The sequence below is a fragment of the Crocodylus porosus genome, unplaced genomic scaffold, assembly GCF_001723895.1.
Source record: "Crocodylus porosus isolate Cpor-Errol unplaced genomic scaffold, CroPor_comp1, whole genome shotgun sequence".
NCBI classification, from domain to species: Eukaryota; Metazoa; Chordata; order Crocodylia; family Crocodylidae; genus Crocodylus; species Crocodylus porosus.
Window position 1 is genome coordinate 57,141,894 of NW_017728907.1, and position 13,963 is coordinate 57,155,856.

The following is a 13,963-nucleotide window of genomic DNA, read 5'->3' on the forward strand; positions in this document are numbered from 1 at the left end:
CACTAAACCTCTATCTCGATAACATAAATATTTTCTTGTTCCTCCTCCAGTTAACTGGGGAGGAGGGCTGCCCATGAGCTGAGACATGACAGGATAGAAACCATGGGGGCATCCACACGTGTGCTTGCAGCAGCTCGGATAAGAGCAGCACAAATTTGTGCCGGAGATTTTTGTCTCAGTGCACGTGCCTGAACATGCACTTTGGTATGGGACAAGTTGTACCACTTGGGGCAAACTGACCCTGCCCAGCTCCCCCTGGATCTGCATCAGTGTTCAAATACTGCCTAAAAATTGTGATAAGATAAATCTGAAATAAATTACCTACATTGTCTTGTTCATACATGTATACCATGACCTATTTAATCAATTCTTTACATAACTCTGTATCTATTTAAATTTGACATAAAATGTATTGTATCTTAAGAAGTTTTACAGCCATAAGTGCCCAACACATGTAGAGGAATAAATCTAACTGTAATTGGCATTTCCCATATAGTTCTTGCACTAGAAAAGGTGAGGTGGTGATGTGTTTCCCAGCTAAAACCATTGCTAGCTGCATTATATGTTTTTCATGCCTGGCAGTGAGAGTAAGGGGGAGAGATGGAGTCCACATAATGAAACAATTGGAGTTTTTCCTATACTGTAGACAATAAGGTAAAGGACACTACTTGGTAGTAGTGAGTCTAGGATAAGGCTTTCCCCCTTCTCAGTATCTTTGATGATAGTTTCAGGAAGAGGTAGGAAACCAAGGTAAAGAAGTCCCAATTAAATAGAACACTAAGCCTGGGCCATACAGGATTCAGCATGCTTAAGTTGTTTAAAGCCCTGTTTATGAGAAATAATTTCTTTCATAAAAGTTGACATTTAGAAGATACTGTTAGCATGTAAAAGAAAAAAAAAAGCTAGATCTTTTTTAGAGCTTCAAAACTTAGAGTAAAACTTGACATTACAGTTATGAAAGCCAACTATGTAAAAATACTATTAAAAAATCCCAGACTCTCAGGATATTTATATTAAACATAATGACACGTAACATTGTCATTACTTATAAATATTGTAATAATGTAGTACGTGCTAACAAGACAATCCAGACAACCCATGTACATAAATAGCGCACACCTGTGTTTTTAAACTAATGGAATTTGAGGACTCCAAGTATAAGAATTAGCAGGATCTGGCTCAGGGACAGGCAAAATACAGCCCACGGACCATATCTGGCCCACCAGGCACTTTTATCTGGTCCATGGCACCCACCAATGAATTGTGCCCCTCCCAGCCTTTCCGCCCACAAGGGTGGGAGTGAGGTGCCTACACGTGTCCCCAGCATGTCCTATTATGTTTTGCTCCCACCTTTGTGGGTGGAAGGGCCTGGCCCCTCTAGCACCGGACAGGGCTGCTGCTGCAGGATTCCCTGGTGTCCAGCTCCCTCTGGGAAGCAGGTAGGGAAGCAGAGGGAAGAGGCAGGGCTACAGCTGGGCAGGAGCACAGAGCTTGGGGCTGGGGCTGGCTGCAGCATGGACCCAGCACCTGCCGGGGGGGAGCTTGTCTGGGCATAAAGTAAGGGAGGGTAGGGATGTGTCGACCTCTCCCCACCACCATGCTGTGCATCTCTGGTAGGCAGCAGGGGTGGCAGCAGCAGCAGCTGGAGGTTGGAGGTGCATACTGCTGGGTGCTGGTGCCTGGCTCCAGCCAGCATTGTGAGGAGCACTGTCCGTCCTGGGCTGTTTGTATCACCAGGGCTCCCTGCACTCATGGGGCCTGGGAGGGAAGCCTCAAGCACAGGAGTTGGCTGCAGTGGGGAAAGCAGCTGGCTTCAGCACCTGGGGTTTCCCTCCTGGGCCCTATGAGTGAGGGGAGCGTTGGCAATAGAGACTACCCAGTAGCAACTAAACTCCTCACTGCAACATGCAATGCTGGCCAGAGCCAGGAACCAGTGCCCCTGCCTGCTTCTGCACCATGGGGGGAGCATGGGGGGGTCCCCACACCCCTGCCTCCCTTCCTCACACCCCACAAATGCCACATGCACAGATACACACACCCCATCCCCCCAGCATTGACTGCATTGATTGGACAAGAGAGGACAATGTGTCCCAGAGACCAGTGTGTTCCAGAGCCATGCTCCTACACACCACAGACACCACACAACTCCCACAACATACCCTATGCCCCACATGCACAGCCACACCCTCACAACCTGCCATACCTCACCACACTCACACCCCCATGCCCCCCACACCTCTCCCACATACCCCCACCATACACATACACCCCAACCACACCCCCCACACAATGTAAAAGTCTAAGAATGAATTCTTGAGTTATTATGTAATTACATCTATATACAATACATAAACACAAATCATAATGAGGATATTTTTTGTAATAAATTAAAATATGTTATAGTAGGTGTTTGACTTTTAGTGTATGATTTGTTTTGTTTTCTGGTTCTAAGATGGCAACCCCTCAACCCCCAAAAGGAGTATTTCTGGGGAGCAAGGGAAGGGACTTTCAGTGGCAAAGGTCAGGGGTTAGGGGTGGAACTTCTGGTCCCAAGACAGTGGCCGGGGGCAGGGCACCTGTCAAGGGGCAGGACTACTTTGTGGCCCTCAACAGCTCACCAAACCTTGTTAAGCAGCCCACCAACTGAAATAATTACTGGCCCCTGCTCTATATGCATTATACAATATTTTGAAGGTGAATCATATGGGCTTTCAAAAAAAAGTCTAAGGGGTATAATTGTCTTTCATTCTTATGCAAATTATGAAAAAAGTAACTTAAGATTTGTCCTACTGATGGCATCTTGCTTTAACTTCTTGTTCCTCTGACAATTCATAGCTGCAGCATATAGAAATTAATTTATGTGCACCATTATTGTCTCAATTTACTTTTCAAGGTACATTTTTTTAAAGCCAATAGTCTAACATTTCATATTTGAAAACTGTGGAATTTGATGCCAGGAGAGAATGGTGATTTCAGCTTTCTTCATATATTTTCATGCCAGAGTTGAAAACTTATTTTGTTTCAAAGGCCAACTTGTAGTTAATCTAAGTATGTTAAACTTGGAAATCCAACAGATGGTACAACACAGGCAAATAAATACAGTTATAAATAGAAAGAACTCATTTTCTGATGCTGAGAATGTAAAATAAAATTGTACTTTCTCTACAGCCCAAAATATCCTCTTTATTACACCTTTAATTATGGGCCTGATCCTGTAAAATGACAAGCATGCTCAACTCTCTTTGTTACAACCGAAGGCACATACCTTGCCCTGCGTCTTACAGTTTTTATTAATCCTTGCTTTGTCTGATGGCTGCACAGACTTCTAAGTTGCAAACACTTCATTTATAAGCAGTATTTTGCACACTGCTTACCAAATGGCATAACAGAGCCTGAGCTCTGTGTAGATCACATTTAAAAACTGAAGTTTGACTGTTGTGTTTTACATTAGAAAAGATCAAATTTTGCATTAAGCCTTCATCAAATGACAAGTCTTCACCATTGCGACTCACAGGGGGGCAGGGCTGTGGACCCCACCCCAGCTGGCAAGACCAACCAGGCGGGGGCAGCAGGGGCAAAGCCTGCACTACATCGGACTCCCCAGCTGTGCAAACCCTAACTGAAGGCAGGGGCAGGGCACAAGTCTCTATTCCCCACCTCCCTTCCCCCACCACTGCCCAACCCAGATGACAAGTACAAGAAGGGTGCAAGGCTGGGAAGCAGAGACTTTGTTGCTTTAATGCTGTGACAGCTTAGGGGAGGGCCGGCCCGGCTTGGCCACAGTAAAGAGTGCAGGCTGAGACTAGCCCGCCTACCCTGCAAGGAACGGTTAAGCTGGGGCTGCAATGCCACCTGGGATGCCTGGGGACTGCAACCTAACTCAGGTTGGGAGGGGATCTTGAACAGAAGTTCGATATACCAGTCTAGCCTAAACTGATTAAATAGGATACTGCATCCAACCTGCTATCTTAAACCAGGTTCCTCCATTTTTAAACCAGTCTGCGTGCGCTGAACTTCTGTTCTGTTATAGGTTTGGACTGGTTTCTTATCACTTATACTGGCTTATGCATAATTTTTGTACTTAGCTTATATGCTGGAGGCTGCATGTGGGAGAGGAACAGAGGGAAAACCCTGGTCACACCCTGTTCACTCTCTCTTTCAGCATTCGCTCTGCCACTGTTTGACATGGGATCCTGAGCAAGAGGCACCTATGGTCTGGCCCAGTAAATGGCAATTCTCATGTTCTCAATAAGGACTTGTGCTGGAGTCTTAATTGTTTAAAGAAAAATACCCTGTTCTTCAAAAAAAGATCAGTGAAGTGGCTGCACTGAGATCTTTCCCCAGATTTATGTCCATGAATGAACCTGACTACTCTAAACAGACTCTGAAGGCTGCCTTCATTTCATCTGATCAGAGAGTCAACTCTTTCCACTTTTTTTGTGTTCGGCTGTTGTGTACTAAGAGCATTTCTGTGGCATTTTAACGTATTCATATGTGCCTCTTGATTGTCCCTTGACTTACTGAGGTTGTTTGAGGTAGAGTGAATGGCATCTGTTTTGGAGTCTGAAAACAGTTTTTTCCATAATAACATTCATCACTACCAGGAACTGATAGGGGTTGTAGGCCTACAAGGCAACATGCCAACACAGCTGATATGAGATAGCACTTGAAGGTAACTTGCACCTACTCACGATTCCCAAGGGATAAGTCCCAGCTTGGGAACATGTACTGTATGGTTTGCCCTTGTTCAGTGACCCAGCGGACCACTGGTGCCTCCTGTAACATTTCTTATGTGTCTTAGTCAAAGCTGAGCCTTTTTAACCTAATTTAAGTGTGATGTCTTGGGGCCAACTGAACAGTGGGTGGAAAGCATTGTGTGTTCTGCAGCAGGTCTTATCTTCTGCAATGCAGACTTAAGTTCAGAGTACACTCACGTGGAATCAGCTCCTACCCCATCTCAAAAGATCAAGGATGTGGTAAATCTCAAACATGAACACGTGATCAGCCTGAATAAGGATGGCTGCTTCGTGGTGCACTAAGCACAAACACAGCATCTCATACATTTCATCTAAACTCTGATCATATTTTGGACTCCATCCAGATGTGGGTACAATTTCCCCTTTAGACACAGGGAGAGCATTTGTTCTCGGTCCCACATACAATACTGACAAGGCTATTGACACCATGACTTAGATGTGAAATGCGTGCATTATACAAGTTCCATGAAGAAAGGTGGCCTGGATTTTGTTTAATATTTTTAAGCATCCAGTTCAACTCTGGGATCTTTGTTCTTCACCCTATTCAATAAAAACCTACCACCTTGCCATTAATATTTCCTAGAGAAAGAATGATAACACTTATATTTATGTAGTTCTTCATTCGAAAGAAAATGCTTTACTAATTGTGAAGCCAAGATCTTCCACCTACCCACAGGTGGAAGTGCAGTAGCTGTTTAATAGCAGCGCAACACCACACAACTGGTTAATAAGTACTAGTGGTGAAGAACAATACCACATCTAATTGAAATTGCTGGGAGAATTTAGGCATGCAGAACATAATTACTCGAACTGGAACATGGCCAGTGCAAACTCGAATATTAGCCAGGGTATGAGGTCCAACAACCCATTTTTAGCCAAAAGTGCCATGAAAGCATTAATGGGCACAGTTGGCTAGAGTCTCAGATTTATGTCCTACGTGAAATGCTTTTTAAAAGAAAAGATCCATTGAGAAAATCCTATTCCAAATAGGTCTCTAATTCTGGATAAAGTATTCCTGTAAATTGCAAGCTATTAAATCCATGTAGCATTTTCACTAGAGTAAAAACTAAGTATATATTTGGCAAACTCCAGTTTATTCACAAAGCTCTGCCCTGCAAGTGTCTTAACTCCGAACAAATTCTAATCAATTTAATCAAAACTTCCTAGGGCCCAGAGAACATTGATGTGCTATTTTATTGTGGCCTGGAAAAAAAAACCTGAGCAAACAATGAGCTCTAGATCCTTTTCAGCCTTGCAGCTGGAAGTGCATTAAGAAAGGTAGGCCTTTCAACTCCTGCAAGGAATCTTGGAGCCAGTTCCAAGACTTGGTACGATAACTGTATTTCTCAGAGGCAGCAGAATGTATAAGTAATTTGTTTAGAAGTAAAGCCATTATTTCTCTCTTCTCTCCTCCTGTCTAGATGGACACAACAATCCCATCTCTATTGAAAATCACCACTGCAGTTAAATAGATGGATTCTGAGTAGCTCAATTCTCTTATATGTTCGTTGATAGAGTGCAAGTGTTCTTTGTTATTCTAGCAACCCCACCACTTAGGAACAAATTCCCCCTTCACTTACATGTGGCAGAAGTCAATGAAGTTACATAACTGAGACTTGGGGGAAGCGAGACTCTAGTCCATGGCACTAGTACAGAATGCTACAATTTCTACCCACTGCACAATGTTCACCAGCGGGTATCAAACAGTTCTACCAAGTCAGCTTCAATACAGGAACTCCAGCCTTAGAATTAGAGCTAAATCCTGTCCTTGGGGGCACGTGTACAACTCCCACAAAAGCAAGCGGGTGAGATGCACATGCAACCAGTGTCAAAATTGACTTTTAAGTGTTTTTTAATGAAAATATAATTTTTATAAATAAATATATAAATAAATAAATAAATAAATAAATATCAGCAGCATGGTTTTACAAAACGGATCAGAGCATTTTAATTTGACATTCAAGTAACATCCGCACGTTACTCGGTCCACACACCATTTTTAACACTTCCATCTCCTAAGATGTCTCTCCCAAATAATATGTTCTCGACCTGCATCAGCCTACCAAAAATGCAGAAAAGTGAATTTCTACCAAATGATAGCACAACCTCTCAGACCACTGAAAACAGTTGCACACCTGAGTTATGAATCTACTCACTGTTCTGCTAAGAACTCAGCACAATCTTAAGCAAGTCACTTAACCTTTCTGTGCCTCAGCCTCCCCATATAGTGACAATAGTCATGACTACCTGATTTCGTAAATCTCCAATAATCTAAGAGAGGCCAAGATGTTCATGGGTGATATCTTTTTTTGGAACAAAAGGACAGACAAGGTTTCAGGCGCCATGTACCCTTCTTCAGGTCTCTGAGAAAAAAAAAACCAGACAGACACAGCGGAGCTAAACAGCAGATGGAACAAAGGCCTGTGCAAAACTCAGGTCTGCAGAAAGCCTGGCTATGTCCCTCCCAACTCTACACCTGGCCTAAGAAAAGATATCACCCTACGAAATTCTTGCCTGTCATATTTTTCCTAGACCATCATGGCTACAATACAACTCCAGTGCTAGTGAGCTAAAAGACATTTGGTGCTAAGTCTTGGTAATTGAGCAACACAAGAGATCCTACTAGAAGGTACCAAAGAATGACTCCCAAAGTATAAAGACATTAATTCTTACAGTCCTGGAATTCTTTAGCAACTAAATATTTGGACACATAAAGGTAAGCAATGTTTTTTGGGTAGATGCGATAAATTTTATTAGACCAACTAAATAATTGGAAAACAGCTCTTTCTAAGTTTTCAGGCACAAACATCCTTCGTCAGGCATACGGGGCATTTATACACATACTTTTTTGTCCCACAACACGCCGGAGTGCTGCCACTTTGGAGCAGACCCGATTAGTCACATGAGCTGATGCAAACTGCGCTGCACCACGTGCAGTTGTATAAGTGCAAAAAAGCGCGCCAGCATGCAGAAAATGGCAGCGGTGCACTTTTGAACTAAAGCACCATGTGTTTTAGCTCAAAAGCATGTCATACAACTGCAAGTGTCGCAGCACCTGGCACTTTTCAATGTGCCTAGTGCTGCAGCTGGTGTTGTGCGTGTTCTCCAAGAAGCTAATTTAGAACAAGCATGTCTGTGAAAATGCAACTGAGTGGAAGTTAGGAATACAATGGATACAGAGAGGAGGGGGAGGGGGAAAAGTGGGAAGGAATGCAAGTGGTCAGCTGGGGGCAAGTTACCTGGGGTATCAGATGTCAGGCAGGTTGTAATGCGTCATAAATCTAATGTCTCTAGTAAGTCCATGATTTATTTTTGTATCCATATCCAGTAGATTTGTGAAGTGAAGTTCGTAGGCTTGTCTACAAAAGGTGTTTTGTAAATTCCCTTTGAGGATTAGAACTGAGAAATCGGAGACGGGGTGCTTGTCTTGTGAGAAGTGGGCACCCGCAGGTAATTGGATATTTTTTGTCTCTGATGGATTTTCGGTGTGTTTTCATTCTGGTGCGCAGTTGTTGTTTGGTTTCTTCTATATATTGCCGAGCTTTCTTCACTTGTTTCCATTTTGACCATGAAATGCTACATAGCCTTAAAATCTTTCATCAGACATGATACAGTTTAAAGCCCATAATTTTATTTTTTAAATGCAAGTGTAAAACAGGTGGGTAAACGCTATTCACATAAAAGAGAAAAACCTTCATTTAAGAGAGGCAATTTTAATACAATCATAGGATCATAACATGCCATTTTCACTGATTTATATGAATAAGATATTGGTGGCATATCCATATTGTCTTTTTCCTCATCCCACTCACTCTGCACATGGAAAACATGTCTTAATTTTGAAAGAAATAGCAGCCAGAGATAGACGCTGTGGAACATGCAGCTTAATTAGTGCCAGTGTGAAATATTCCTGCCAGCTTTTCAAGCTAATGTCCACAAGTAACTTTGATTCAGTACATTTTGATTCAATTTTCAGCTACCAGCTTCCCCCTTGGTTGTTGTAAAGTCCATTTCTATTTGCATTGCAGACTTTTTCCATTAAAAAAACCTACTATAGTAGCTGGAGATGTCCAACACCTCTTAGCACTGACAGCACAACTTCTAATGAAAGCTATAGAACAGCCTCTGGAAGTGGCAAAGGCGAATAACCAACTCATTAAAACTTCATATTTGAAAATGGTTTCATGTATAACTCATAGCACAGTCAGAAACAAAGGGTACATCTCTGTAATGTGTTTCTTTGCAGGGGTCATTGCAAGGCCTTTAGTCTGTGACAGCTACCCCTGCCTGACTGCCAGCTCTTGCTGCCTCCTGGGTCCTCCCACTTCTCTCATTCCTTTGAGTCCTATCCTCCGTGCACCTTCGTTTTCATGCCTCTTTTCACACCATTTCTCTGTGCCCAAGACAATTTTCATTTTCTCGTGTCATCCCAAGTGGCCTTGTTATCTTCTTCTAGACACCCCCTCGAGAATCACTTTGTTCAACTAGCTTGTCAAGATAGCTTGCATGCAGCACCCAGCATTACTAACATCTCTAAAAGCATCTAAATGACTTAAGAACTCAAATCTAATTGCCTTTCAATGGGAAATATCATATCCTTAACCAATATTGTCAAACTGATACAAACTGCATATAAAGAGACGCAAGTCTGAATTACTTTTAGAAATCTTACCATTGTAGACAAGCCAAAATCCCTGTTGCAGTCAGTCATAAATAGAAAAATAATTGCATTTTTTAATACTTCAAAGTAGTTTTAGTTGTTGTGTGTTTAAAATAGATCTTTTCCTATTTCTCATGAAGATTTTGACCAAAAATGCCCATTTTCTTATTGGAAAACTGACTTTTTAATAATGCTGTCAAGCCTGCTAATAGTTATTGACAAAGAATGTCAGACAAATTGTACAAAACAATGGAAATAGTCCCTATTGTTGACAATTCTTCATTAAAAGCTTATTTTTTACAAGATATTTATGATAGATTTTTCTCCACAAAAATGTCCCACCTCATCTTTCATTTGCTTGAATGGGTGCAGTCCCTTTCTCAGTACTTAAATCCTCACTCTATTGTTGGTTGTTGTCTTTTCATCCTTCAGTCCCTCTCCCCACCATCAGCTGTTACCCGTTTTCTGGCCAGTTTAGATAGAAAGCTCCATCAGGCCCAAGGGCCTTATTGTTCTGAATGTCTGTAATGTACAATGCACAATAATAGCAATGCTATATAAATAATAAATTACGCTGAAATGGCTTCTCCAAATTGAAATCTACTTTTATATTTAAAGAACTCAAATACCATCAATAACTTCAGAAAAACCTATAGCAGCTCAGGTGGGTAAAGAGAGATGGGAGAAACCAATTCCTTTTGCAATTTAGACAATGATAGGATCCTTTCTGTGTTCTTTAAAATAATGAGAGTTGCCCATCTGGAATGGAAGTTGCCCTCTTTCAGTGTATAATTTTCTGAAAATCTCCTAGAACAATGGGCTTTTCTTTCCTCTTCAAAGGTAGTTATCCCATAATTGGCATGCCGACATGGAACCTGTATTTTTCTGCGGCACAATTTTTCCTAAAATAATTTTTTTGTGCTGTGCAACTATCAATCTGTCAGAAGATTATTATTTATCTGTTTAGTGCTGACAATACAGTGTGCAAAGATGAAGACAGCCCCTGGTTTATAAAATGATGAGCTTAAAAAACAAAAAAAAAAGGAAAAATATCTTGTGGTTAGACCCTGAAATTGGACATCAGGACACCTGAAGTATACTCCCAGCTTTGCCTTAAGACTTTTTGCCCAAACTTGAATAGTAACTTCATCTTCCTGTGTTTCAATAATCAGGGCACAACTGAGATGCAGGTGTTTGGGGCTTGATCCAAAAGGATTCCAGAGGAACAGGAACAGGCAAAGTCAGGAAAGCACCAAGGGTCCAGACTAGAGCCGGGATTTCGAAGGCCAAGGTCTATAAGGAACTGGGACATAGATGGTCGCCCTGGTTAGAACCATGGGGTGAGGTGGGGTTAGTAACAGTGTGGGGAGGGATCCAGACTAGTCTCTTTAGCTGTACAAGACCAGGACTTAGGCAATCACCTAGCTAAGCCACAAGCCAGGAGCTGACTGCCAAATGACAGATGTCCAAAAGCACAAGGGGTCAAGGACCCAGCAAGTCAGTCTGGAAGCAAAAGGGTCCAGGTTCGAGTCTAAAACAGTAACAAGTGAGAAGGAACCAGAGTGCAGCTGGAAAGCAGGACCCAGGAAACCAGAAACAGGGAGTGAAAAGCCCAGGGCTAAAAAGGAGGTATCTGTCTTGTTGAGTAGCCCGCTGGGCACTGTAAGGGCTGCTTCTTAAAAGCAGGCAGCCACACTGTAGACCATAGTAGTATGCCCTCAGATGCTTAATGGTAATACAGTATAGCATTTGCTTACATTCACTTGTTTGGGTAAGAAAAGAAGAGGCACAAGAAATGATCAGGACATCACAAGGCCTGCTTTAGTAATGCTGGGTGAGCCATCTTTGAAAATTCAAGAAAAGTGAAATGGAAAAAAAAATTGGCGAAAAGTTGTCTAGATGCTAGACCAGGCTAGTTTTAGACAAAATATAGCTCAGGTATGGAATTTAAAAAAGCATATGAACATTAATTAAAGTAACAGAAACTCCTTTACATTTTTTTGTACCTTATTTAGTTAATTTTTTAATAATGAGCCAGGCAATAGAGTGTAACATTTTGGATTTATCTCATAATCTTTGCCCTTCAGCCTTGAAATACAATTCCTGCTGAACAGCCCATCTGCAGATAAACTAAGATAAGCATTCTTTTAAAACTGAATTTGAAGCCTCAATGGGAAGTCCTTTTTCCTAACAGGCTTGCCACCCATTAGAGGCTTTTGGAGACGTTAGGACTTAAATAAATTCATTTTCAGTTCTCTCAAATGTTAACAAGCTTTTAATTTCTTTAGAGGGGTCAACAACACTCAGCAGGCAACCAGGGCCAGGTGTGGGGAGTTAAGCTACGGACAACCAGGCCAACACAGGTAAGTAGGACCAGCTTGGGGCAATTTGGTTAGTCTGCTGACTTGGCCCCTGACACAGTTATTTATTTGTAACCTAGTGATGTTTAATCTGATAAGGATTCTTTAGACTCACTTCATTATAAGTGAAAGTTGTTTGATATCTTCAGATATTTGGAATTCTGGAAATGGAGCAAATTAGACCTCTTTACTGTACTGTCCTGCCTTCCTGCTTAGCTGTTCACGAGCAGCATGCACTCACGTTTTGTTGGATTTGTTTTGTATAAAAGAGCTAGCAATGAAGACCACTGAGCTTCACTGCATAAAATTACATAAATGTCTACATTTTTCAACCATTAACCTTTCAACTGCCAGGAACGTTCTGCCCATAGGCATTCATTCAGCTGGCAAAGTGGAAAATTACTGGCAAGGTAAGCCCTAGAGGAAAATCATCAAGGGGCACATCTAAACATGCAATTAACACAGCGCTATGACTTCCAGAACTTCTTGCTCCAGAGTTTATTGCTCCCGGGTGCACCATTTGAACATGCACCCAGGACCCCAGCATGTTGAGCTGTGGTCAGAGCAGTCCTGGCTGGCAGGGGGTCCTTGGAGGCTGGCAGGGAACTCTATTCTTTTTAATAGCTCCATAGTGTTTTGCTAACCCTTACCCATTGTAACAGAATGAGTGGAACCCAGGATCCATTTAAATCAATGGGAGTTTTGCCATTTTACTTCTCTAAAGGGAGTTCAACATTCAGCTGGACGCAATGTTATAAATATTTGACCTGGAGTTTCAGTACAGGTCTTCATCTCATGAAATTACATACTAATGCAGCAAAATAGTTCAGAGACATTTCCTGCCCCACCCTCCCCCTTGATAAACCAGTTGATTATAGTTATATATGGTCTTTGCTGCTCTGATTTTCCTGGGGGAGATGGTGCACTTATCAGTCTACTTGGGTTTTCAAGCTCGTTGTCTTGTCTGCTCAGCAATCTGCCCTGTAGCACGCTCCACTTGGCAGATCCATGTTGACACCCTTCCTCCATACCACATGCTGGTAAGGTTTTGTAACTTGAAACTTTTCTAAAGTTCACTCCTACCAAAATTAGTGCCTAGCCAACAGAATAGCAGTTGGGTATTGCCTGTTATCACTTCATGGGGAAGAAAATCTCTTGAAGATCACTTCTTGGAGAGTAGATAATGTATTCTACTTCTCATGAGCTGGCATCTGCCTTGCATGTAAATTAATTGCCCTTCTATACCTTTTTAAAACATGTCTGAACTTGGCTTTGCTTTAGATGTCCTGGATGTGCTTTCCATCTAATTTAACATCTTAATTCTTCCCACTATGCTCAATGGACAGATTTATGAAAGAGGGGCAGGAGGGATTGATCATTTTGACATACCTAACATGCCTGCTGCCCTTGCCCACTTCGCTGCTGATTAAGTCAATTTTCAAATCTTACTTTCTACCTGTAGTTCTTCCATTATTAGGGCAACCCGTTTGCATTACTTTTGCTATTTCCTAGCAACCTATGCCGTAACTAAGAGAGAAACTAGGCCTTCAACTAAGGATACATCTCTGAAATTACAGTAGCACATGCAGACATACCTAAGCTTTTTTTTTTTTTTAAAAAGCGCTAGCTTGAGTGCTGTGAACAATAGCCCAGAGCTCAGTGCAGGCAGCAAAATATTCAGGTAGTGTTTAGCCTAGACTGAACTTCATACTACTGAGGCTGCTGTGCTAACAGGACTTAAACTAGCTAGTTCAAAGCTAGCTTGGATATGTGTATAACAGTTGTAGTCACTGCAGACTAATTGTGCCATGAATGTAAGATATTCCTAAAACTGACACTAGATTGCCTCTTTCACACATAAGCAGATTTAGTTGTATTAAATTTGAGGATTTCCATGTTAGAATTCATTGGCACAATATAAAACAAACTTTTCCAGGACACTCACCTACCGCAATACCGACACGTGACTCAACCTCTGGTGAGGAAGTGAAGTATTATTTCCATTTTACAGAAAAGTATACAGACTAGGGACAGCAGCATGGGCTACTGGTGTCATAGTTTCGTAGTAGCTAGAGTCGGAAGGGACCTAGGTAGATCATCTAGTTCGACCCCCTGCCTTGGCAGGAAAGAGCACCGGGGTCAGATGACCCCGGCAAGGTGCTCATCTAACTTCCTTTTAAAAATCC

The 13,963-nt window shown here is 42.0% G+C and overlaps 1 protein-coding gene and 1 long non-coding RNA gene across 2 annotated transcripts in view; one reads left to right on the plus strand and one right to left on the minus strand.

Annotated features, from left to right (window-relative positions):
- The window catches only part of DAB1 (DAB1, reelin adaptor protein), a 771,943-nt gene that overhangs the window by 636,216 nt on the left and 121,764 nt on the right, over positions 1-13,963 (minus strand). The window lies entirely within an intron of this gene.
- The window catches only part of LOC109307526, a 9,777-nt gene continuing 7,521 nt past the window's right edge, over positions 11,708-13,963 (plus strand). The window contains exon 1 of the long non-coding RNA XR_002100287.1: positions 11,708-11,780. This is a non-coding gene — a long non-coding RNA (uncharacterized LOC109307526). The remainder of the gene's footprint in view (positions 11,781-13,963) is intronic.